This window comes from Pelophylax lessonae, assembly GCF_965119305.1.
Source record: "Pelophylax lessonae genome assembly, chromosome: 11".
Taxonomy (NCBI): domain Eukaryota; kingdom Metazoa; phylum Chordata; class Amphibia; order Anura; family Ranidae; genus Pelophylax; species Pelophylax lessonae.
In genome coordinates, this window is record NC_138778.1 from 69,736,345 (window position 1) to 69,763,099 (window position 26,755).

The window sequence follows — 26,755 nt, forward strand, 5'->3', positions numbered from 1 at the left end:
GCCTGTTTTATGCCTTCTTCCATTGCAACTCCTCAATCTGTTTTGCAGGATAGGTGACAAGAAGGCATATTCTGATGATTCTCAAACTGGTCCAGCCAGACATGGTACTCTGACCTTTTGGGGAATCCCCCTCTGACAGCAAGGATGCCCCACTGACAGCAGAATGTAAACAAGAGGTGGCATTAAAAAAAAAAAAAATGTACCCCATACTCATTCACATGAAGGGGTCAGGATCTGGGGATGCTATTGGGGGTTTTCAGATTCCGATAAGCTACCCACCATGCCAGAGCTGTCTGGAAAAGTTCCTTGTAATCAACATAGACAAGGTACTTTGCCAGGGTGGGGTCCTTCCCAGCAAAGAAGTGTCTCATGTTGAAGGCACGTGGCCTGGTATGTTTCTGGAAGGGGGGGCGCTCCCCTTTTCTGTCCTGCCAGGCTTTTTTTTTTGCGTGGGACCCCTCTTATTATCCATAACAGACCTAAAGGGCCTAATACGGATTGGGGGGGGGGGGCACGCAGCAGGGATGAGTCGCAGTAGTAAAACACACATTAAAAACTTATCAAAAAACACTCGACAAGTCATACTGCAGCTGCACTACACAATTGTATTGAAAATCAAATCGCACTGCATTAGTGTGTACCTTAGCTTTGAGTACCATTACCATTGAAGGGCAGATTTCAGCCTTGGTGATTCTTTTTCAACGACCACGCTCTTCTCACTCCGTAGTGAAATCTTTTGTTCAGAGTGGTGGTCACATTGTTTTCCCTGTCTGTTCCCTTGTATTTATGTGGCATCTTAACCTGGTTCTGTCAGGCTCAAGGGTAGATTCTGAAGAGCTATCAGGGATATTCTCTTGACTTTTTCACTTACAGGGTTGCCTTTCTTGTTGCCATCAACTCTGCATGCTGTGTCCTTGAGCTTGCAGCCGTAAAAGGAACTCCACTTTTGTGGGGAAAAAAATGGCAAATAAAAGAAATGTATATTATAGCACATACAATTGCGACAAGTCCTATTGCAATTGACTGTTATTACAAACTATCTTTCCATTTCAATCTGCAGCTCTGTAATTTAATGTAAAATGCAATACAATTATGGCTACCTGGAGGTGTTCTGTACACAGAATGTGTACAGAACGCCCTCCCAGAAACATAATTTTCTGCTTGTGTGGTTCACTGGTTTCCCCAGAAGTCTACATTAAAGCCCCGTACACACGTACCGATTGTCGGCCGAACGATCGGCCGTCTTTTGTCCAGAGCTGTTGTGTATGTTGAAAACTGCAAAAGACTGCACACGAATTTTGTCGGCCAACAACAGTTGACTGCAGAAGTGATGTCATGTGATGGTTAACTTTCCTTGTCTTTTTTCTTTTCTGAGCATGCCCAGTCTTGCAAATCTGCTGTCTGTCGGCCGAAATCTGTACTGACTGGCGAACAATCGGCCGTTCTGGTGTTGGCCAACAAAAATTTAAATGTCTACACGACAGATTCTTTTCGGCCGAAAGTGCGCTGTCGGAAGCATCATACTAACAAGCCTACAATCGGCGGATCGGTCGTCGGCCGAATATTTATGGCCGACAATCGGTACGTGTGTACGTGGCTTTAGATACAAGTCTGATTTCGGGCATCCCTTGCAACACAAATTTAATTTTTGGGAAGATGCTCCCAATAGGAAATCGTGGCTAAAGGGATGCAGATCCTGCCACTTTCCTCATTAAAGCCCTGCAAGTCCAGCAACTGATTGATAATTATGAAATCACTCCCATATAGAATAACTTTCCACATGGACACAAACCCAGACACAGTGATTTATTCAGATCCAAAAAGGTAGGAATCTGCAACAAAGTTTTAAATCCCTGTAATGTATATGGATCACTCAGAGGGGAATGTTTTTTTTCTCAACAAAAGTGGTTACTTTTTAACCTGTAAGGTACACTTCCTTGTACTGAACAAAGTCAAGATTGTAATGGAGCCAAAAGCCTCCTTTCTCACCAAGATTATTTCTCTCTATCCTAACCAGGACCCAGGACATTGTTTTGCCTTCTCTATGTCCTGCTCCTTGCCATCCAAAGCATGCCTACACAACAGTGTTAATTTTGGCAGCAAATTTCAATTTAGTTTTAGTCTTAGTCTTAGGACTAAAATGGCATTTTAGTTTTAGTCCTATTTCAGTCTTCTGCAAGTGTTTTAGTTTTAGTCTTATTTAGTCGACTAAAACTCCAGTATATTTTAGTCGACTAAAACATCTTACATTTTAGTCGACTAAAACTCATTTTAGTAATCTATAATCAAATGGGTGTAGTTCAATTGTAATTTGTAATGCATTATTTAAGCATTTCTCTACAATTTCCAAACTCATTATATACTACTGCTGGTCCTGGAGTGAAAAATCGAATATGTTATTATTTATGCTTTGAGCATGCACCAGTGTTAATTTTTGGCAGCAAATTTCGATTTAGTTTTAGTTATAGTCTTTTGACTAAAATGCCGTTTTAGTTTTAGTCGTATTTTAGTCATCTGAATTGTGTTAGTCGACGAAAACGTTTTAGTCGGTTTTAGTCGACGAAATTAACACTGCTACACAAACCACCCCTCTTTCCACTTCTAGGGGATTCCTGCAGGGGGACAACCGACCTCTTGTTCCACCATCTCCAGGTGGATATTACAACTTAATTTTTCAAGCATATGGAACTTATCAAAGCATAATTTAATCTTGGGCTTTCTAGTATCAGGCACCTGTTTCTCAGATATGCAAGACTGCTGCCAGGTCCTCAATTCACTAGATTTACTGAGTTAATATTCAAGCCTTGTCTAATGCTGTCTCTCACAAGGTTCTTGCGGTGGCTCTATGAACTCTCTCAAACCCATTCAGTTAACCTTTTGTTACGTTGGCCGACGTTTCATTTGCTGTTATGATCATCTCTTTTGTATTGCTTGGGGGCGTCCCTATTTTCCTTAATACCGTCCTGTAATGTACAAAAAAAGATGCAATTTTCTTAATTTTAAAATTCTTTTTGTAATGTCAATTACGCCACATTTTCTTATTTTATCTGCTCTTACTATTGCTTGCTAAAAAAAAAAAAAACTTGCTGGAAGTGGGGCGGGTTATGCAGGGCTGCCCCAACACCTTTACTGTGCCAATCTCCTGAAGGGGGCAGCATAACCCTACATTAATGAATACCATCCTGTGTCCTGTAATTTTCCTCCAAGAGGTTTTACAGGTAAGACAATTTCTATTGTCAAGAATGTATATTATGGGCTATTGCACGAAACGGTCAAATTTAAAAGATGATATTAGACTGGATAAATCGATACCAAACACGTTACGCTTTAAAATTGTTATATAGTTACATAGTAGGTGAGGTTGAATAAAGACAATAGTCCATCCAGTTCAACCTGTATAGGTGTGTGTGGCTGTAATCGTCTCACATAGCCCTGATTGTTCTGATCCTTGAGATGTACGTCTAATGCCTCGTTTCCACTGAGCGGAACGGTTCGGGTTGGTACAGTTTGGAAGGGTTAGAATGGTCCGGTATATTCAGGTGAGCGTTTCCACTGCAAGTCGGGCCACCAGGGACCATGCGGGGTTTACACCAAATGAGGTGTTTTGTTTTGCTCTTTCATTTGCCGTGAGCATTGATGGTTTCCTGTCCGCCAATCAGTGGACTCTATCGTGTGACGCCAGTAGCTCCGCCCTAACCGTACCGTACCATTTCCTATGGCCCTACATCTGAAGCAGGACCAGGAATGGTGCAGTTTGGTTCGGTTGTATGGGCCACTTTCATAATGGAAACACTCAAATTAGCGTACCGTACCAAACTGACACGAACCGATCCGCTCAGTGGAAACGAGGCATAAGAGTCTTTTGAAAGCCACCATACTGCCTGCAGAAACCACCTCTTGTGGTAGAGAATTCCACAATCTTGTAGCCCTAACAGTAAAGAACCCCCCACGTTGCCTGAGGTTAAACTCTTCTCTAATCGCATTGTATGCACTCTAGTCCTCATGCAATCCCTTCGACTGAATAGCTTTTTTTCTATGCCGGTCGGACCAGAGTTTTATAAAGTGGAAGGATTATAGTCTTCTCTGGAATACATCCCTTTCTTTATGCATGCGAATATTCTGCTGGCTTTGGCAGCTGCCGCTTGACATTGCATGCTATTGCCTAATCTAATTTTGCACACTCATGCAACGGTGACAAACTACATAAATTTTACCATCCCTAGGCGACGCTTTAAAAGCCTTTACAGGTAGACCGGTGCAGAACTGAAAATGTTTGTTTCTAATAGATTTGTTACGTTACTAATTTTGTTTCGTTGATTCATTTAGGAATTCGTTTAGTTTCCTTTTGTAAAATTAAATTTATTAATTTTCAAATGAACTCCACATTTTCGGAATGATTCGAATTCAGATCGGTTGAAAAATGCTCAACCATTTTGAATGCTGTGTAAAGAATTGCTGATTGGCAAGGAGAGACCCGGGACGCTGACCGCCAGTTCCCTAACTGATGGCTTCCCCACTGACAGCTGAACTGTAAACAAAATAATTCCGGTAATAAATCAGAAGAAAAAACAATGTGGTGTCCCTTGCCAAAATCCATACCAAACCCTTTTCTGAGCATGCAGGCAGGCTAGGAAAGGTGTGGGGGGGGGGGGGGTGAGCAAACCATATCAATCCACATGCTCTCAATATGGAGGGGGGGGGGGTGAGTGAACCATACCAATCCACATGCTCTCAATATGGAGGGGGGGGTGCTCTGCCCCATCCCAAAGCACCTTATCTTAATGTTGATGAGAACAAGGGCCTCTTCCCCACAACCCTGGGCATTAGTTGTGGGGGTCTGCGGGCAGGGGGCTTATCGGAATCTGGGAGCCCCCAGATCCCGTCCCTCCTTATGCAAATAAATATGGGGTACATAGTACCCCTACCCATTCACCAAAAAAGTGAGTAAAGACACAAGTACTTTATTTGGGGGGGGGGGGGAAGTGCGCCGGTGTAGATCCATCATCAATCATGACGCCCACCAGACCTGGGGGAAAAAAAACTGGTTTCGTCGAAGGCTCCCGCTGTCTGCCTGCTCCACTGTCTGATATTTCTTAACCACTTGCCGACCGCCGCACGACTATCTACGTCGGCGGTCAGCCCCTCACAGGCAAACTAACGTAGGGCTACGTTGCTTGCTTGTGAGGGTCTAGGGAGCAAGCGCGCGCCCCCGGAGGCGCGCTCCCGGACCCCCCCCCCCCCCCCCCCGCGCGTGTGACCAGCGGACCCGATGTCCGCCGGCCACTCGGCGATCGGCGGGGGAGAGGGAGAATGTCAGGCAGCTTGTGTAAACAAGCTGCCTGTCATTCTCCTCGCTGCAAAGACACTGATCACATGGATCTACTATGTAGATCCGTTGATCAGTGTCCTTACAGCTGAAGCCACAGCCTAAAGGGATGCAGATCCTGCCACTTTCCTCATTAAAGCCCTGCAAGTCCAGCAACTGATTGATAATTATGAAATCACTCCCATATAGAATAACTTTCCACATGGACACAAACCCAGACACAGTGATTTATTCAGATCCAAAAAGGTAGGAATCTGCAACAAAGTTTTAAATCCCTGTAATGTATATGGATCACTCAGAGGGGAATGTTTTTTTTCTCAACAAAAGTGGTTACTTTTTAACCTGTAAGGTACACTTCCTTGTACTGAACAAAGTCAAGATTGTAATGGAGCCAAAAGCCTCCTTTCTCACCAAGATTATTTCTCTCTATCCTAACCAGGACCCAGGACATTGTTTTGCCTTCTCTATGTCCTGCTCCTTGCCATCCAAAGCATGCCTACACAACAGTGTTAATTTTGGCAGCAAATTTCAATTTAGTTTTAGTCTTAGTCTTAGGACTAAAATGGCATTTTAGTTTTAGTCCTATTTCAGTCTTCTGCAAGTGTTTTAGTTTTAGTCTTATTTAGTCGACTAAAACTCCAGTATATTTTAGTCGACTAAAACATCTTACATTTTAGTCGACTAAAACTCATTTTAGTAATCTATAATCAAATGGGTGTAGTTCAATTGTAATTTGTAATGCATTATTTAAGCATTTCTCTACAATTTCCAAACTCATTATATACTACTGCTGGTCCTGGAGTGAAAAATCGAATATGTTATTATTTATGCTTTGAGCATGCACCAGTGTTAATTTTTGGCAGCAAATTTCGATTTAGTTTTAGTTATAGTCTTTTGACTAAAATGCCGTTTTAGTTTTAGTCGTATTTTAGTCATCTGAATTGTGTTAGTCGACGAAAACGTTTTAGTCGGTTTTAGTCGACGAAATTAACACTGCTACACAAACCACCCCTCTTTCCACTTCTAGGGGATTCCTGCAGGGGGACAACCGACCTCTTGTTCCACCATCTCCAGGTGGATATTACAACTTAATTTTTCAAGCATATGGAACTTATCAAAGCATAATTTAATCTTGGGCTTTCTAGTATCAGGCACCTGTTTCTCAGATATGCAAGACTGCTGCCAGGTCCTCAATTCACTAGATTTACTGAGTTAATATTCAAGCCTTGTCTAATGCTGTCTCTCACAAGGTTCTTGCGGTGGCTCTATGAACTCTCTCAAACCCATTCAGTTAACCTTTTGTTACGTTGGCCGACGTTTCATTTGCTGTTATGATCATCTCTTTTGTATTGCTTGGGGGCGTCCCTATTTTCCTTAATACCGTCCTGTAATGTACAAAAAAAGATGCAATTTTCTTAATTTTAAAATTCTTTTTGTAATGTCAATTACGCCACATTTTCTTATTTTATCTGCTCTTACTATTGCTTGCTAAAAAAAAAAAAAACTTGCTGGAAGTGGGGCGGGTTATGCAGGGCTGCCCCAACACCTTTACTGTGCCAATCTCCTGAAGGGGGCAGCATAACCCTACATTAATGAATACCATCCTGTGTCCTGTAATTTTCCTCCAAGAGGTTTTACAGGTAAGACAATTTCTATTGTCAAGAATGTATATTATGGGCTATTGCACGAAACGTATACTTTCAGCTTTAAGTCATTGTGGAACTGTATTATGTACTGTAGAACAGGTACACACCTGTTGTCCTGCACGTCTCCTCTCCATCCACCTGCTGCGTAGGACATGTGCAATAACCCCTTCACTTCCTCCTCCATCTGTGTATGACATACTGTAATGATGTGCTGTATCTATTACCAAGCTTCATGCTTTCAAATAATTTGAGAAAAAATGTCTACTTTGCAAAATTGGGTCATTTTGGGGCTGTTCATACTGTCCTGGCATTTTTATTTGATATGTTTTGGAACCATAAGCAAGAGGGTTTTTTTTTATTTTTTTAGCATTTTATTCCTCTATGAAGTAAAGTTTAACCACTTTAAAATCAGGCCTTCTTCTGACACTTTTGTTTACTTGTAAAATCAGTGTTTTTTGCTATAAAATTACTTAGAACCCCCAAATATATACTTTAAAAGCAGAAGCTCTAGAGAATAATTTTGGTGGATGTTGCAATTTTTTTCTCTCACAATATTTGCAAAGCGGTTTTTCCAAACACAATTTTTTGAATTCTAATGCACAAATGCACACAATAATACCTAATTGTTTGGTCAAATTTAAAAGATGATATTAGACTGGATAAATCGATACCAAACACGTTACGCTTTAAAATTGTTATATAGTTACATAGTAGGTGAGGTTGAATAAAGACAATAGTCCATCCAGTTCAACCTGTATAGGTGTGTGTGGCTGTAATCGTCTCACATAGCCCTGATTGTTCTGATCCTTGAGATGTACGTCTAATGCCTCGTTTCCACTGAGCGGAACGGTTCGGGTTGGTACAGTTTGGAAGGGTTAGAATGGTCCGGTATATTCAGGTGAGCGTTTCCACTGCAAGTCGGGCCACCAGGGACCATGCGGGGTTTACACCAAATGAGGTGTTTTGTTTTGCTCTTTCATTTGCCGTGAGCATTGATGGTTTCCTGTCCGCCAATCAGTGGACTCTATCGTGTGACGCCAGTAGCTCCGCCCTAACCGTACCGTACCATTTCCTATGGCCCTACATCTGAAGCAGGACCAGGAATGGTGCAGTTTGGTTCGGTTGTATGGGCCACTTTCATAATGGAAACACTCAAATTAGCGTACCGTACCAAACTGACACGAACCGATCCGCTCAGTGGAAACGAGGCATAAGAGTCTTTTGAAAGCCACCATACTGCCTGCAGAAACCACCTCTTGTGGTAGAGAATTCCACAATCTTGTAGCCCTAACAGTAAAGAACCCCCCACGTTGCCTGAGGTTAAACTCTTCTCTAATCGCATTGTATGCACTCTAGTCCTCATGCAATCCCTTCGACTGAATAGCTTTTTTTCTATGCCGAGATCCCCATTGAGATATTTATAAATTGCTATCATGTCCCCCCTCAGGCGTCTCTTCTCCAGGGAGAATAAATCAAGCGATTGCAGACGCTCTTCATAATTAAGGTCCTCCAATCCCCTAATCCGTTTAGTTGCCCTTCTCTGGACTCTCTCCAGCTCCAACACATCCCTCCTGAGGACTGGCGACCAGAACTGGACAGAATACTTCAGATGCGGTCGGACCAGAGTTTTATAAAGTGGAAGGATTATAGTCTTCTCTGGAATACATCCCTTTCTTTATGCATGCGAATATTCTGCTGGCTTTGGCAGCTGCCGCTTGACATTGCATGCTATTGCCTAATCTAATTTTGCACACTCATGCAACGGTGACAAACTACATAAATTTTACCATCCCTAGGCGACGCTTTAAAAGCCTTTACAGGTAGACCGGTGCAGAACTGAAAATGTTTGTTTCTAATAGATTTGTTACGTTACTAATTTTGTTTCGTTGATTCATTTAGGAATTCGTTTAGTTTCCTTTTGTAAAATTAAATTTATTAATTTTCAAATGAACTCCACATTTTCGGAATGATTCGAATTCAGATCGGTTGAAAAATGCTCAACCATTTTGAATGCTGTGTAAAGAATTGCTGATTGGCAAGGAGAGACCCGGGACGCTGACCGCCAGTTCCCTAACTGATGGCTTCCCCACTGACAGCTGAACTGTAAACAAAATAATTCCGGTAATAAATCAGAAGAAAAAACAATGTGGTGTCCCTTGCCAAAATCCATACCAAACCCTTTTCTGAGCATGCAGGCAGGCTAGGAAAGGTGTGGGGGGGGGGGGGGTGAGCAAACCATATCAATCCACATGCTCTCAATATGGAGGGGGGGGGGGTGAGTGAACCATACCAATCCACATGCTCTCAATATGGAGGGGGGGGTGCTCTGCCCCATCCCAAAGCACCTTATCTTAATGTTGATGAGAACAAGGGCCTCTTCCCCACAACCCTGGGCATTAGTTGTGGGGGTCTGCGGGCAGGGGGCTTATCGGAATCTGGGAGCCCCCAGATCCCGTCCCTCCTTATGCAAATAAATATGGGGTACATAGTACCCCTACCCATTCACCAAAAAAGTGAGTAAAGACACAAGTACTTTATTTGGGGGGGGGGGGGAAGTGCGCCGGTGTAGATCCATCATCAATCATGACGCCCACCAGACCTGGGGGAAAAAAAACTGGTTTCGTCGAAGGCTCCCGCTGTCTGCCTGCTCCACTGTCTGATATTTCTTAACCACTTGCCGACCGCCGCACGACTATCTACGTCGGCGGTCAGCCCCTCACAGGCAAACTAACGTAGGGCTACGTTGCTTGCTTGTGAGGGTCTAGGGAGCAAGCGCGCGCCCCCGGAGGCGCGCTCCCGGACCCCCCCCCCCCCCCCCCCGCGCGTGTGACCAGCGGACCCGATGTCCGCCGGCCACTCGGCGATCGGCGGGGGAGAGGGAGAATGTCAGGCAGCTTGTGTAAACAAGCTGCCTGTCATTCTCCTCGCTGCAAAGACACTGATCACATGGATCTACTATGTAGATCCGTTGATCAGTGTCCTTACAGCTGAAGCCACAGCCAATCACAGTAGAAAGCACGCCCCTAGGGACACACACAGCCCCTCCCTTCCAAATAAAGTTAACCCCTTCACTACCAGTGTATTTTTACAGTAACAGTGCATATATATAGCACTGATTACTGCAGTAATGTCACTGGTGACTCCAAAAGTGTCAAAAATGTCAGTCAAGGGTCCGATCTGTCCGCCGCAATGTCGCAGTACCGCAAAAAAAATCGCAGATCGCCGCCATTACGCGTTAAAAAAAAAAACAACAAAAATGACAATCTTTCCCTTTGTTAGTAAACGCGATAACTTTTGCGCAAACCAATCAAAATACGCTTTTTGCGATTTTTTTTTTTACCAAACATAGGTAGCATAAAACAAATTGGCCGAAAATGTTAAAAAATTTTGATTTTTACATTTTTTTGGGGGAATTTCATATAAAAAAATGTGAAAAATATTGCTATTTTTGCAAAATTGACGCTCTTTTTTTGTTTATAGCGCGTGATCAAAAAATCGCACAGGTGATCAAATACCACCAAAAGAAAGCTCTGTTTGTGGGAAAAAAAGGACGCCAAATTCGTTTAGGTACAGCGTCGCACGACCGCGCAATTGTACGTTAAAGACACGCAGTGCCGAATCGCAAAATACCCCCTGGTCGGAATGGGGGTAAAATCTTCCGGGGCTTAAGTGGTTAAATAACTAAGGGGCAGAGTCACCTGATGACACCATCTGGTGACCCCCACCCCTTTGTGATGTGATTGATTGAGCATGCCTCAGTCAATGATGTCACAAAGTGTGGCCACCTGGTGACAACGCTGGGTAGCACCGCCCCTTAGCTATTAAAGTGAAGTTCCAGCCTGTATTAAAAAAAATAAAAGTAAGCAGCTACAAATACTGTTGCTGCTGACTTTTAATATAAGGACACTTACCTGTCCTGGTATTCTTTGATGTTGGCACCCCTAGTCCATCAGCTTTGGGTGCAAGCGCCAGCATCCTTACTAAGGGAAATAGGAAGTGAAGCCTTGTGGCTTTACAGACGGTTTTCTCCTGTGCATGCGCGAGTTGCGCTGCGCTTTCTGAATGGTTCCTCGGTCTTCTGGGACTTGTGTGCGTCTCCCAGAGGGCAGCAGGGGGAAGGAGAAGGGGCCAGAAATGACATAGGTCAACCTTACACGGAAGTGGAAGTGGGTGACTGTTTTTGATGAGGTACCGATGTGGGTACCTGTTTCTGATGTGGCACCGGGGGGGGGGGGTGGGGGATATGAGCAGAATTTCCACTTTTGTGTGGTTCTCTGCTTAAGAAATGGCAGACAGCGGAAGCCTTCATGAGACTGGAGGAGGTTTTTTTTTTGTTTTGCTTTTTCAGGTGCGGCGGACTTCGTGATGAACGATCTACACCTGTCACCTTTTTTTTTTTTTTTTTTTTTTTTTTTAATAAAGGACTTGCCAAAAACTGGTGTTTACTCAGTTTTTACACTTTTTGGTGAATGGGAAGGGGTACCCATACTCTTACTCCTACGTACCCCATACCATACGGATTCTGGCTGCCCCCTTGTTAAAAGGGGATCCAGATTCCAATAAGCCCCTTGTTGTGGCTAAAGGCCCGTACACACGTGCAGATTGTCGGCCGAAAAGATTCAGCCGACTACCGATCGGCCGATGTTAGTATGATGCTGCCGACAGCGCACTTTCGGCCGAACAGAATCTGTCATGCAAGCATTAAAATTTTTGTATGCCGACACCAGAACGGCCGATTGTTCGCCAGTCAGTACAGATTTTGTCCGACAGACAGCAGATTTGCAAGACTGGGCATGCTCAGAAAAGAAAAAACACAGGGAAAGTTAACAATCACATGACATCACTTCTGCAGTCGGCTGCTGTTGGCAGACAAAATTCGTGTGCAGTCTTTTGCACTTTTCAGCGGACACGACAGCCCGGGGACAAAAGACGGCCGATCGTTCGGCCGACAATCTGCACGTGTGTACGGGGCTTAAGAGGCTCTTGTCCCCATCATCATGGCAGAGCCCTCGTGCTCCAACCCCCCATGTTGATGGCATGTGGCCTGGTATGGTGGAGGGGCACCATTTTTTTTTTTTTTTTTAATTTTGGCATGGGGTTTCCTTTAAAAATCTATACCAGAACTCAAGGGCCTGGTATGGATAGGGGGGCGACCCCACACGGTTTTCTTTTCCTGAATTTTTTTTATTGCTGGCATTCATTTGTTTACAGTTCAGCTGACAGTGGGAGTGTTCGCTGACATCTGATAAATCATTGGTTGCTAAGGACGCAGCAGCCGAATCTCCGAATAACCATAAATTTGTCCGAATTTACATTTGGACCGAAACATGCACATGCCTATTGATGGGTTACCACTTTAAATTTACACAGCAGATTTGGTGCTAGAGCCCATGACCTGACATTTGTGGTGATTCCTCACATGTGTGGGACCATCGCTGTTTGCGTGTGGGACCAACTCGCACGTTTTGCCTTTGAGCAAGAGGGGACGGGGACACTATTTTATTTAATACTTATTTTTCTTTTACACTGTCACGTTAAATATTTTTTTGATCACTTTTATGGTTCTCACAATAAATATCCCCTGTGATAGCTATAGACAGTGACAGGTACTCTTTATGTAGAAATATGGGGACCCCAGATCTCTACTCTGCTCCTAAAAGCATTTGATCACACCAAGATCGGTGTGATCAAATGCTTATCATTTTTAAAAATGGCACCGTTTACCTCCAGGGAAACCGGAAATGATGCATGCTCATCGCTTCCAAGTTCCTATATCATAGAGGCGAACAGAGCCGATCCGGTCTCTGTTTGCCTCTACGTTCAGCTGGTGAAAGCACTACTAGGTCTATCAGGACTCCCAGTGGGACAGGAAAGCCTTTGCTTGTAACAGCAATTTAGCTGCTAGGATTGCTTTTACAAGAGCTCCTACCATCTCTGCAGGCATCATTCCGGTATAACCGCTTCCTGACCATATAAAGTACATATATGGCAGCAAGGCACAGGTACGTGATTTTGCACTACTGGGTTTGGGGTGCATGGTGATTGGACACAGCAGGAGTCAATCAGTGGATCCCCGTGGGTCAGGATGTCCACAGGGACCTGTCAAGCAGAATAGCCGTTTGCTGATGTAAACAAGGCAGATCGCTGTTCTGTGAGAAGGGGAGGTAGTGATCCTGTGTTTCTGCTGAGCAGGATCACGGATCTCTGCCTTCCTACAATTAGCAAGCACTCTCTAGGAACACATTTAACCCTTTGATTGCCCCAGATTTTAGCCCTTCCTTGTCAGTGTCAGAACAGTGACTGTGTATTTTTTTTTAGGACTGATTACTATTATTCTCACTGGTCCCCAAAAAGTGTCACTTGGTGTCCGTTTTGTCCGCCTCAAATTCACAGTCTCGCTATAAGTCGCTGATTGCCGCTGTTACTAGTAAAAAATAAATAAAAATTCCCTAAATATCCCATAGCTTGTAGATATAACTTTTGCGCAAACCAATCAATATACGCTTCTCGGCCTTTTGTCTAAGATCAAGTGTAGTATCTGTTCTTATCAGTTGGTATGGGCCTTAGCTAGTACCAGTATGACCGAAACCCGGAGCGCTCAGAGTATTGAGGTATGGGGAGTAGGTCATCTGGGAAAGCATGTGGGGCCCGCCGCCTTCTGATTTGAATGGGTTGAACTGTCCTAACCAGTTTGAAGGGATCAGGAAAGCCGGTCTGGAGGATGAGCCCGGTGGAACTGCTCCTGGATGTAATGGGCTGAGGAACAGGATGGCGAGGGGAGGGCTTTCTCTCCTGGGTTTTGATCTGGCTTGCTTGTGGGCCTGTCCCCAGTTGTAGGTAAGCCCTCTTTAAGCTGTCCAGGTTCTGATGTCTGCTGGTGGGGATAGGCTACACTCGGTCTGGCCGGGGGCTGAGATAGAAAAAGCCCGTAGTGTAAGTGCCCCTGGGGTGGCAGCCCAGGGGTGCCTTAATTTCTCACTGGTGAGGGGCAGCTCGCTGTGAGTTTTTTCGGCACCTTGGTCACTGCACTTATGCACACCTTTTTCGCACCTGCCTCTTGGGACAGGCCTTTTGGCTTGCACCAGAGGAATTTTTTATTCCGGCTGGAAGGCCTGCCTTGGTTCCTCACATGGCACCATTGCACTTTCCCCACTTCCCTTTCCCCACCTCTTTGTTTGTTTGTCCTTTTCTTTGGAGTTTGTCACTGCACTTTCACCTTTTTTTTCTTTATTTGCACGACTGGAGTGTGTGGGTCCTCGGGCCCAGCCTTGAGTCTTGGGAGGGGGTGGATATGGCCTTTTGGCTTAGTTCACCCTCTCTCATGGGGTCTCCCTTCGGGGGAGCTCCACTTAGTACTTGGGGTGGGCTGTTTCGGCAGTCCCCCTGAAGAACGGGGTCAGTTTGGTTTCGGCCGACTGACCACAAGTACCTTATATCCCTGTCAGGAGTCTTGCGCCCCGGGGGATCGAGGTTTCGGGTCCTACCTCTTCGGAGGGAAGACCATACGATTTCGCACACCCTGTGCTTTTTTGTGTTCTCACTTTGTGTGTGTGTGCACTTTTTTATGCATCGGGTGGAGTCTTTTGAGTGTGTTGCACACGCTACGGGCTTTAAAAAAAAAAAAAATCAATATACGCTTATTGGGATTTTTTTTTCAAAGTGTAGCAGAATACATATTGGGCTAAATTGATGAACATGTTTTTTTACTTGGATTTGTTTTAACCACTTTACCACCGGAGGATTTTGCTGTCTTCCGTCCAGGCCACTTTTTGCGATTCGGCGCTGTGCGACTTCAACTGACAATTGCGCGGTCGTGCGACGCCGTACCCAAACGAAATTTACGTCCTTTTTTTCCCACAAACAGAGCTTTCTTTTGGTGGTATTTGATCACCTGTGCGATTTTTACTTTTTGCGCTATAAACAAAAAAAGAGCGTTTATTTTGAAAAAATAACAATATTTTTAACTTTTTTATATGAAATTCCCCCCAAAAAAGATGTAAAAACCAATTTTTTAAAAAATTTTTGGCCAATTTGTTTTCTGCTACCTATGTTTGGTAAAAAAAATCGCAATAAGCGTATTTTGATTGGTTTGCGCAAAAGTTATTGCGTTTACTAACAAAGGGAAAGATTTCTGTCATTTTTGGTGTTTTTTTTTTAACGCGTAATGGCGGCGATCTGCGACTTTTTTTGCGGGACTGCGACATTGCGGCGGACAGACCGGACCCCTGACTGACATTTTTGACACTTTTGGGGGTACCAGTGACATTACTGCAGTAATCAGTGCTATAAATATGCACTGTTACTGTAAAAATGACACTGGCAGGGAAGGGGTTAATTTTATTGGAGAGGGAGGGGTTAATGTATGCCTGGTGCTTACTGACGTGTAGGGGGGGAGGTGACTGTGTGAGTCATGGACATATCGGATGTCCAGCTATGCTGAACAGTCCGATCTGTCACTCCCTGTCACTATGGAGATCCGCCCGCTGTGTTTACACACAGCGGGCGGATCTCCAGACTCGATCCCCGACGATCGGGTAAGAGCAGCGGCGATCGCCGCTGCTCCTCCCCTGGCCCGACTCCCGCTGTGAATGAACACAGCGGGAGCGAGCCTCCGGCGGCGCGCAAGCGCCGCCCAGAAGGGGGAGTGTCCAGTCACGTTAATACTACGTGGCTGGACGATAACGAACCACTCTGCCGCAGTAGTATTACTGTGAGCGGTTGTAGAGTGGTTAAAGCAGAAAATAAAAATAGGAACAAATAGGAAAAAAAATATAATATATAAAATAGGAAAAGCATTTTTTTTTTTTTTTTTAAGCACCCCTGTCCCCGTGAGCTTGCGCACGAAAGAAAACTCATACGTAGGTCACGCCCGCAAATTAAAACTGTTCAAATCGCACGTGAGGTATCGCTGCGATCGCCAGAGCAAGAGCAATAATTCTAAAAAAAGACCTCTGTAACTTTAAACTGGTAACTGTTAAAAAATTTTAAAGTGTCGCCTATGGAGATTTTTAGGTACCGTAGTTTGTCGCCATTCCACGAGTGTGTGCAATTTTAAACATGTTAGATATCTATTTACTCAGAGAGACATCCTCTTTTAAAATATACAAAAAATTGGGCTAAATTTGTTTATTTATTTTTTTTTAAATGAAGTGAAATGTATTCTCTCTTACGTCCTCTGACAGTCGCCGCAGATTCATACAGTCTTCACGATTGGGTATTGGCCTTCTCTGCAGGAGCAAGCTAGGCAGTAATTTTGTTAGTACAACAATTAACATATAGACACACCCACAGGGGGCCGTCCCTCTGGCCTATATCCTCCAGCCAGTAACACTCTAATCCAGTTCTTTGCTGCCTAGCATCAGAAGTAGACTAGGTTTTCCCTGCCGGGACCTATTGTCTCAGTTTTTTTTTCTTGTTTTATTTCTGGAAAGTTTTTTTTTCTTTTAAGAATAGCTTTTTATGTTTTCTCCCCTACGCTAGTTAGTCAGAATTTGCAGGACTACAAGCATCAGCAGAACTGTGCCTCGTACTGGTTAATATAGAACCTTATGGAGTCCCAATCTGCCATCGAGCGTCGCAGGCTTTTGGTACGCCCAAGCCTCGCAACGACAGTGCCCCTAGAAGCGGGGACGAGCCTGCTAAGTTTTCTATCACAACTGGGATGTCTCAACGTCGGAACGCCCGGGGTTGCTAGCATCCTTCCTGGCTGATGGCACCCCCACCAGGTGGGAGGTCTCCCGTGTCTGAGCGGTGCCTACGTTTGCGGTATGGTGAATACTACTACCCCTCTGTCCCCGGGAACAGGTTTTTGAGGGGGTATTGAGTGGGCCCACTCTGGGGATGGCGTTACATGTAAAGTTTGCTGTAATATCCCCCTCATGGCCATGGGATGACACCCTGTGTCTTACCTTCCCTGTCCCTGCGGGGGCGCTCCTGCGGTGCAGACTGCCATATGGGGGGGTGTGGGGGCTTCCTTCTCCCCGGGGGTGCTCTCTGCAGATCCCGGTGGGGGCCAGTGCGGGCGTTTTCTGCGGCGTTTGGCGCTGTTTCGCCCGGCTGCCATGTTTGGTAAGGGCTGGCTGTTTGGCCTCAGAGTGAGGGCAGCGGCCATTTTCCATCATCATTGCCGATGTTCCATGAAAAAACCCTACTCGTGAAAATTCCCTACCCTCGTCACTTCCTGTGCACCTACGTCATTGAGCAGCTTACCACTGCGCATGCTCACAGCTCCGGAGGGTAGGGAATTTTCACTGGGTAGTGTTTTTTAAGGTTACACCGCATCAGCTGTTGCCGCGGGTACATTAAATCATCTCCGCTCCAACCCAATCCAATCCTGACTTCCCTGATCTCGGCTCCAAAATATAAAAGCGGCTGCGGGTGTATGAAAACATAAATCACAGAGCCGAGATCTCCGTGAGTTACATTTTCATAGACCCGCCATCGCTTTTACATTTTGGAGCCAAGATCAGGGAAGTCAGAGGGGTTGGAGCGGAGATGATTTAATGTACCCGCGGCAACAGCTGATGCGGTGTAACGTTACAAAACAACTAGCGCATGAAAATTCCCTACCCTCCGCAGCTATGAGCATGCGCAGTGGGAAGCTGCTCAGCTGTTCCATGACGTATGTGCACAGGAAGTGACGAGGGTAGGGAATTTTCACGAGGTAGGGTTTTTTAACGTTACACCAGCGCAGATCAGGCGCCATCTTTTCTGTGGACGGATGTCCTGTCTGGGCAGTGGCCATTTTCTAAGTGCTTTTCCTCCATTCGACTCTATCAGGACCCATTTTTTTGTGGCTCATGGCTGGCTTTTGCCTCTAGGGGCGTGAGGTCACTTCCTCTTTATAATCAGCCTTCTCAAAAGCAGCGTGGCAAGTATAGGGACACTGTGGGGGGATTTTACTGGTTTTCTCTGGCTATATTTCTGCTAACACTCTTTTTGTCAGTTTAGCTTTAGTTAAGGGAAGGGTCTCCACCTGTAGTGCAGTTTGCGATAGGGGTCCGCGGGAACCGCCGTTTTAAAGGGCCAGCGTAATTTTTTTTGCAGTTTGCTAATATGGAGTCCCAGGATAGCAAATTCCCCACAGACCTAGTTGGTGGTTCAGATACTCCTGATCCCACTTCCTTAGCCTCTTTATCTGCTGCACTTGCGACTTTAGCGTCAAAAGTTGATTTGCTGATGTCTGACCGAGTTACAAAGAAACGGCCAATGCCCTCTGTCTTCTGACTCCGAGCCTGGGTTCCCGTCTTCTCAGTTGGATGTGGAGGAGGATTCTTCCTCTGGGATAGCACGTGACCGCACTGCGATAGACGCACTTATTAGCTCCGTTAAGGAGACTTTAAATCTTGATGATGAGCCCTCCATGGCAGGTAAGGGGGTTTCCTTCGGGACCCGCAAGGCCCTGAACTCGGTCAGGTTTTTTCTTGTCCCGAGGAGTTCCAGGAGACCAATGATGTTGCATTAAGCAGATGCTGGTAGTACCTAAGAGATTTAAGCACCGTTACCCCTTTTGCGGATTCGGTTGATTCTCGCTGGACTGTGGTTCCTAAAGTGTACCACACTGTTTCCAGGCTGAATAAATCCACCTTGATGCCCCTGGAAGACTCACCAGTGCTTAAGGACTCGGCGGATAGACGGGTGGAAACGCTTTCCCGCCACATGTATATGGTGGCGGGTTCCCTGCTGAAACCGGTGTTCGCCTCAATGATGGTCTCTCAGACCATCGCAGAATGGGCCAAGGTGCTTAGGCGCACTCTGGTAGAAGAGTCGGTTTCTGCTGCTGCGCTGGACATGTTGGATCAAATGGCACACGCCTTGATGTACCTGTGTGACGCGGCTTTGGACGAGGCTCATTTAGTCGCATGTCTATCTGCGGACGGGATTGCAATCCGCTGCATTATTTGGCTGAAAAGCTGGTCGGCCGACCAGGCTTCTAAGAAGACAGTGTCTGACATCCCTTATGCGGGGGATCGTCTTTTTGGTGACTCTCTGGATGAGCTGATCAAGGGGCTTACTGTGGGGGTAAGAGTACTCTCTTGCCTCAAGTCTTGAAAGGTAAATCTCCCTACGCTAAGCGGGGTCCCTCCTTTAATACTAATTGGGGGTCCTTTCGTGTCTTCGGGGCACAGGAAAAGGGTAAGTCCTTCAAGGCCTCTGGTGGTCACAAGAAGTTTTGGGCGGGTAAGCCCAAAACGGGTCAAGCTGGGCAGGCAACCCAGTCCACCCCTTCCTGAAGGAACGCCCTCACCTGTATCATGGGTGGGGGGACGTCTGCATTGTTTTTCCGAGCCCTGGCTGTCCGACATTCAGGACAGGTGGGTTCGCAAGCTCATTCGTTCAGGGTACAAGATCGAGTTCCGATCTCGCCCCGCAGACAGATTCTTTCCATCAAATATCCATCTGACTCCCGATCATTTCCGGGATCTACAACGGGCGGTTCAAGATCTTCTCGCCCAAGGGACAGGTTTTGGGGGTTTTACTCCAATCTGTTCACAGTGCCCAGATAAGAGGGCAAGGTGCGTCCGATTTTGGACCTGAAGTTTCTGAACCGCTTTGTGCGGGTGGAGAAGTTCAGGTCGGTGGTGGCATCCCTGAGTCCAGGGGAATTCATGGCCTCCATCGACCTAAAAGATGCATATCTGCACATCCCTTTTTAGAAGGGTCATCAGCGGTATCTCCGCTTCGCAATCGCAGAGGAGCATTACCAGTTCATGGCGTTGCCCTTCGGTCTCACTTCGGCTCGAAGGGTGTTCACCAAGGTTTTGGCTCCTGTGTTGGCTTTGCTACGGGGCAGAGATCCTTACCAGGTGGGACAGACATCCTCAAGTCTTGGACAGAAGGATTTCTCTAAGCCACCAGGTGAGATCAGATCTTTTGTGGTGGCTCCAGTCACTGATTCTGACACAATGCAAGTCCTTCCAGCCGTTATTGTGGATGGGGCTCTCCACGAATGCCAGCCTGTCGGGCTGGGGTGGAGTTTTGGGCACGATTTGTGCCCAGGGGATGGGGACGTGGTCGGGGGAGGAGTTCTCCCTACCGATAAATGTCCTGAAGCTCCGGGCAATCAAGCCCTGTTTGTTCCGTTGGTCGGCTCGGATTCAGGGCTGCCCTGTACGAGTGCAGACGGACATCGCCACAGCGGTGGCGTACATCAATCATCAGCGGGGCACCAGGAGTGCCCGGGCAGCAAGGGAAGTGGCCGAGATTCTGTCTTGGGCCAAATCGCATGTTCGGGCGATTTCGGACGTCCACATTCCAGGTGTGGAAAACTGGCAGTCGCCAGACCCTGGACCAGGGGGGAATGGTCCTTGCACCCGGAGGTGTTTCACCTTCTGTGTATCCGTGGGGGTTTCTGGACGCGGATCTGTTCACATTCCATCTCAACAAAAAAGTGGAAAGGTTCGTTGCTCGATCTCGCGATGCTCTGGCGAACGCCTCGGATGCGTTAGTGGTGCCGTGGCATCGGTATCGGCTGATATATGCCTTTCCTCTGATTCAAATGGTGTCCAGGTTCTTCCGCAGGTTAGCCTTGGAACGGATGCTGATGATTCTGGTAGCTCAAGACTGGCCGCGTCGGTCTTGGTACGCGGACATTATGCAGATGGTTGTCGAGCCTCCCTGGCGGCTTCCACTAAGAAACGATCTTCTGTCTCAGGGACAGATCTTCCATCCTGCTTTACAGTCGCTGGCTTTGACGGCTTGGCTGTTGAAAGCCAAGTCTTGAGAGACAGGGGTTCCCCGTCGGCTGCCATTCCTACCTTGCTAAAAGCTAGAAAAGCTTCCTCTGGGAAGATTTATCATCGCACCTGAAGGGCATATTTTGCCTGATGTGAATCACAAGGTCTTCACCCCCGCTCCTTTTCAGTGGCGAGGGTATTGGCCTTCCTACAGACTAAGGTGGATCAGCGCCTGGCGCTGACCACAATCAAAGGCCAATTGTCGGCCTTGGCCATTCTTTTTCAGCACCCTTTGGTGTCTTAATTCCTTGATTCGCACCTTTATTCAGGGGGTGGGTCATCTGGCTCCCCCGAGGAAGGCTCCCTTACTTCCCTGGGACCTGAATCTGGTTCTGTCCATTTTACAACGACCTCCCTTTGAGAACATCAGGGATATCCCTCTGCCTGTGTTGTCACAGAAAGTTGCCTTTCTAGTGGTGATCACATCTGCTCGCAGAGTGTCTGAGTTTGCGGCTCTGTCTTGCCGCTCCCCCTATCTGGTTGTTCATAGGGATAAAGTGGTCCTGCGACCAAATCAAGCTTTTCTTCCTAAGGTGGTTTCAGCCTTCCACCTCAATGAGTATATGTGTTGCCTTCGTTTTGTGCGAAGCCTAAGCATCCGAAGGAATTTGCCTTGCATTCCTTGGACGTGGTGCGGGCGATCAAGGTTTACCTTTTCGCCACTGACTCTTTCCGGAAGTTGGATTGTCTGTCCTTCCTGAATGACCCCGGAAGGAAGGGTACAGCGGCGTCTGCAGCAACCATTTTCAAATGGATCAGACAGACGATTGTGCAGGCCTATTCGATTAAGGGTCAATTTCCTCCCTTCCCTGTCCGCCTGCCAGTTTTCCACACCTGGAATGTGGACAGTGTTAAGGCACACTCTACTAGAGCGGTTAGTGCGTCTTGGGCTTTTCGCCACCAGGCGTCGGTGGCTCAGGTGTGCAAAGCGGTGACCTGGTCGTCTGTACACACCTTTTCTAAGTTTTACAAACTTGATGTGATGGCATCCTCGGATGCTTCTTTTGGCCACAAGGTTTTGAGTGCGGCAGTGGTTTAGAGGCATGCTATTTTTTTAATGTCTTAGTCATGGGCTTTATTTCATTTTTTTCCTGGATTAGCTCCTGTTGAGCTTTACTTACCCCACTGGTTCAGTTCAGTTTTTTTCTCTGACCTGGGTGCTGCGTTGCCTATTTTAAGGTTGCGTCTTCCCACCCCTCACATCTACACTGCTTTGGGACGTTCCAATCGTGAAGACTGTATGAATGGGCGGCGACTGTCAGAGGACGTAAGAGAAAATAACATTTTTGTAAAATCTTACCGTAAAAGTATTTTCTCTGAGTCCTCTGACAGTCGCCGCCCCCTCCCCTCTTTGGGGTTGACGGTTTTTCATGGACTGCTTGCTACATAACTGGATTAGAGTGGTACTGGCTGGAGGATATAGGCCAGAGGGACGGCCCCCTGTGGGTGTGTCTATATGTTAATGTTTGTTGTATTAACAAAATTACTGCCTAGCTTACTCCTGCGGAGAATGCCAATACCCAATCGTGAAGACTGTATAAATGGGCGGCGACTGTCAGAGGACTCAGAGAAAATAATTTTACGGTAAGAATTTACAAAAATTCTATTCTTTCCAAATGAATTGCGTTCAAAAGACCGCTGCACAAATACCGCGTGACAAAAAAACATTGCAACGAATATTGCATGCAAACATTTTAGTCTCCAGAGTCTTTGCTATATATATATATATATATATATATATATATATATATATATATAGCAAAAAATACTGATTTTAACTTGTAAACAACATGTGTCAGAAATAGGCTTGGTCCTTAAGTGGCTAAACTACCATACCACTGAAAACTTCAGGAGACTGGACACTGGCAAACTTTTAAGGACACATGCCCTGGGTGTCCCCTTTAACCCTACCCCAATCCATAAGTCCTGAGTTTTTTGCTAGTGTTCCAAGGCGATGGACCTCTTCTTCCTTACAGAGAAATCACTCTTAGCTTAAAGTGGTTGTAAAGGATGAAAAGCAGAAAGCGATTACTCCACTGCCACATCCCTATTGTACAAAGAACAACAAAGGGAGGGTAAATGTAGAATATATGGTACAAAAATGAGAGAACTTATTGGCAAGACTTTAGAGGCAGATGAGACACTTAGTAATTTAAATTATTTTGTACAAATAAATTTGGATGATTATAAAAGTCAAAGCACATGCATAATGCACTGTATTTAAAAACATATGCACAAACGCATCTTACAACAATTGTAACAATACATCAAATCACTGTGATGGTATTCCAGATAATGTTTGGCCCCCCAAAGTGCAAAGGTATACGTCAGCTGTTAATAAGTAGTGATGTCGCGAACCTAAAATTCGCCGTTCGCGAACGGCGAACGCGAACATCGGCAAATGTTCGCGAACCGCCATAGACTTTAATAGGCAGGCGAATTTTAAAACCCACAGGGACTCTTTCTGGCCACAATAGTAATGGAAAAGTTGTTTCAAGGGGACAAACACCTGGACTGTGGCATGCCGGAGAGGGATCACACAAAAAAAAGTTCTTAAAAATTGTAATTTTTTGATAGAGAGCCAATTATTGGAAAAATTAAAAAAAAAAAAAGTGTACCTGTGAAGTTTCAGCTCTGTAGCATGTCCGGAACCAGAAAAAAATACGAATTAGGGTTAGGGTTAGGTTTAGGGTTAGGGTTATTTTTATGGCTAGGCTTAGAGGGTTAGGGTTATGGTTAGAGGGTTAGGGTTAGGTTTAGTGTTAGGGGCTAGGGTTAGGGTTACGGTGAGATACTTAGGGTTAGAGTTAGTAGCCCTACCCCTACCCCTCTAACTCTAACCCTCTAACCCTAAGCACTAAAAATAACCCTAACCCTAGCCCTAACCCTAATTCTATTTTTTTTCTGGTTCTGGACATGCTACAGAGCTGAAACTTCACAGGTACACTTTTTAGACCCCCCAGACAATAAATCCAAAGAAATTATTTTTTTTTAAGTTTTCCAATAATTGTCTATCAAAAATGACAATTTTTAAGAACTTTTTTTGTGTGATTTAGTGTCTAGGGGGTCTAAAAAGTGTACCTGTGAAATTTCAGCTCTGTAGCATGTCCGGAACCGGAAAAAAATACGACTTAGGGTTAGGGCTAGGGTTAGGCTTAGGGCTAGGGTTAGGGTTAGGGCTAGGGTTAGGTTTAGGGTTAGGGTTATTTTTACGGCTAGGATTAGAGGGTTAGGGTTAAGGTTAGAGGTTTAGGGTTATTTTTACGGCTAGGCTTAGAGGGTTAGGGTTAAGGTTAGAGGTTTAGGGTTATGGGTAGAGGGTTAGGGTTAGGTTTAGTGTTAGGGGATAGGGTTATGGTGAGATACTTAGGGTTAGAGTTAGTAGCCCTACCCCTACCCCTCTAACTCTAACCCTAAGCACTAAAAATAACCCTAACCTTAGCCCTGACCCTAACCCTAGCCCTAACCCTAATTCTATTTTTTTTTCTGGTTCTGGACAAGCTACAGAGCTGAAACTTCACAGGTACACTTTTTAGACCCCCCAGACAATAAATCCAAAGAATTTTTTTTTTTTTTAAGTTTTCCAATAATTGGCTCTCTATCAAAAATGACAATTTTTAAGAACTTTTTTTGTGTGATTTAGTGTATAGGGGGTCTAAAAGTGTACCTGTGAAGTCTCAGCTCTGTAGCATGTCCAGAACCAGAAAAAAAAGATAATTTTTCAGTAGAGCAGGGATGGTGGGAACCCCTTTTACACCTATATGAATTTTTTTTTCTGGTTCTGGACATGCTACATATATATATATATTAAAAAAATACTCAAATACCAGCCCTCAAAGGGGCTTTTGGGGACAATAGATATATATATATATATATATATATATATATATATATATATATCACAGAACAAAAAAAATTACACAAATACCAGCCCTCAAAAGGGCTTTTGGGGGACAATATATATATATATATACACAAAAAAACCCTCAAATACCAGACCTAGGAAGGGCTTTTTGGGGTGCTATCCTTACAGCAGGAGTGTACCAAGAACACTGGCTAACAAGACCGGGAACTGTCCCTAGCTATAACAACAGCAGCAGCACCAGCACTTTCCCTGCTCTCAGTAACACAGAAATGATCTAAAATGGATGCTGCCCTTGCTTATTTATAGGAGGTGGGAGGGTGTGGGAGGGAGGTATGCTGATTGGCCTGGAAAGTGTCTGCTGACTGTGATGTTCAGGGTCAAAGTTTGCCTCAATGATGATGTATAGGAGGCGGACCGAACATCGCATATGTTCGCCCGCAGCGGCGAACGCGAACATGCGAAGTTCGTCGGGAACTGTTCGCCGGCGAACAGTTCTATACATCTCTATTAATAAGCTGGACATATTACAGTGCCAATAGAGGATATAGCATCGATTTGACATTGGGCCTAAACATTAATCCATATGGTCACTTGCCCATTTTGAGGGGAACTCGTCATCAGGCCACTCACCATCACCTGTGGGCCATATGATTACCTCAATGTATTAAACCTCCCTCTTCTTTCTCTACAATTAGGGAATCAGGGCGTGGTTGCTCTTCCCTTTGGTGCTCCAGTGTCCACCCCGAAGGCTTTCCCATACACGCGTCTGCCTCTCCAGGCAAGTAAATCCTATATCATCTTGCTGTGTGTTCTGAGGAAGCAAAAGAGAAACGCGTTGATACACCACTACAGAAGGATTTATGCATTGGAATTATCTGGAATACCATCACAGTGATTTGATGTATCATTACCATCTTTGTAAGATGTGTTTGTGCATTTGTTTTTAAATATGACATGACATACGCTTTGACTTTTAAATTTTTTTGTACAAATAAAAATGTGCATAATTTTATGTTACCAAGTGTCTTATCTGTCTCTAAAGACTGACCAATAAGTTCTCTCCTTTTTGTGATCGTGAAGGCTAAAGATTTTTTACCTTCATGCATTCAGTGTGTGACTTCCTCTGCTGTTGATCACAGGCAGTGAGGAGGGAGCAAGGGATCACAATATTGCGCTCTGCTTTAGGAGCACTCGGCAAGGGGGAGGGGCCAGGAGCACCAGCAGAGAACCCGAGATGAGAAGGATCAGGGTTGCTCTGTGCAAAGCCACTGCACAGAGCAGGTACAGTAAGTATAACATGTTTATATATTTTTCTCTATTGTTCATTGACAGACGCAGCTCCATATTCTTCTTAACCATTGGGTTATGCTGCCCCCTACAGAAGTAGGACACGAGGCAGGAAAAATCTTTACCACGCCTATGGGGCAGTCCCTGGAGGTATACACCCACTTACTCTGCTATAGGCATTACGTTTTTTTCTGCCTAGTCAGGAGTAAGAACCTAGTTCCCTGCTGGGATTTCCATCCTAGCATGTTTATGTAAAAGGGAACGTTTTGTCTACATTTTTTTTTCTTTTTTTTTTTAGCTAGTTCTGTTCCTGAGAGAACTACAATCAACAGCCGGGCTGGGCGTTGGACTGGATATTCTAGATCCTTATGATCTTCCAGTCTGGCCAGCGAGCGTGTGCAGGTCGCAGCTCTGTGCTAGGCCTCGCCACGACATAGCCCCACTGGACGGGGGCTGACTCGCGAGTGAAACACCTCACCGGGATGCACACAACCTGGTTTGGATTCAGTCGCAACATATACCTTGGCCGTCAGCACCCCCACCCCAGGTGGAGAGGTGGTCTGTCCGGAGTGGCGCCCACCCTGATATCGTTGGTATGGTGAGTAGTGTCCCCCCATATCTCTGGGACGGTTGGACCCTCGGGTTACCCCCCCATTCCCAATGCCCCCCTTGTATGTGGGGTCCCTAGGGACCCTCCCCAATCGACCATTCAATTCTCCCCCCGCAGGCCATCCTTCCCACTATTTCATAGGGGGTCCCTACCTTAGTTTGGTACGGTGCAGGGGCTGTAGCAGGCGATGGGGGCTCTCGGGGGGGGGGGCGCGCCAATGTCACTGATCGCGCAATCTGCAGGGGGGGGTAATCCTGGTGGGGGGTCCCTGCCAGGGCCCCCCCT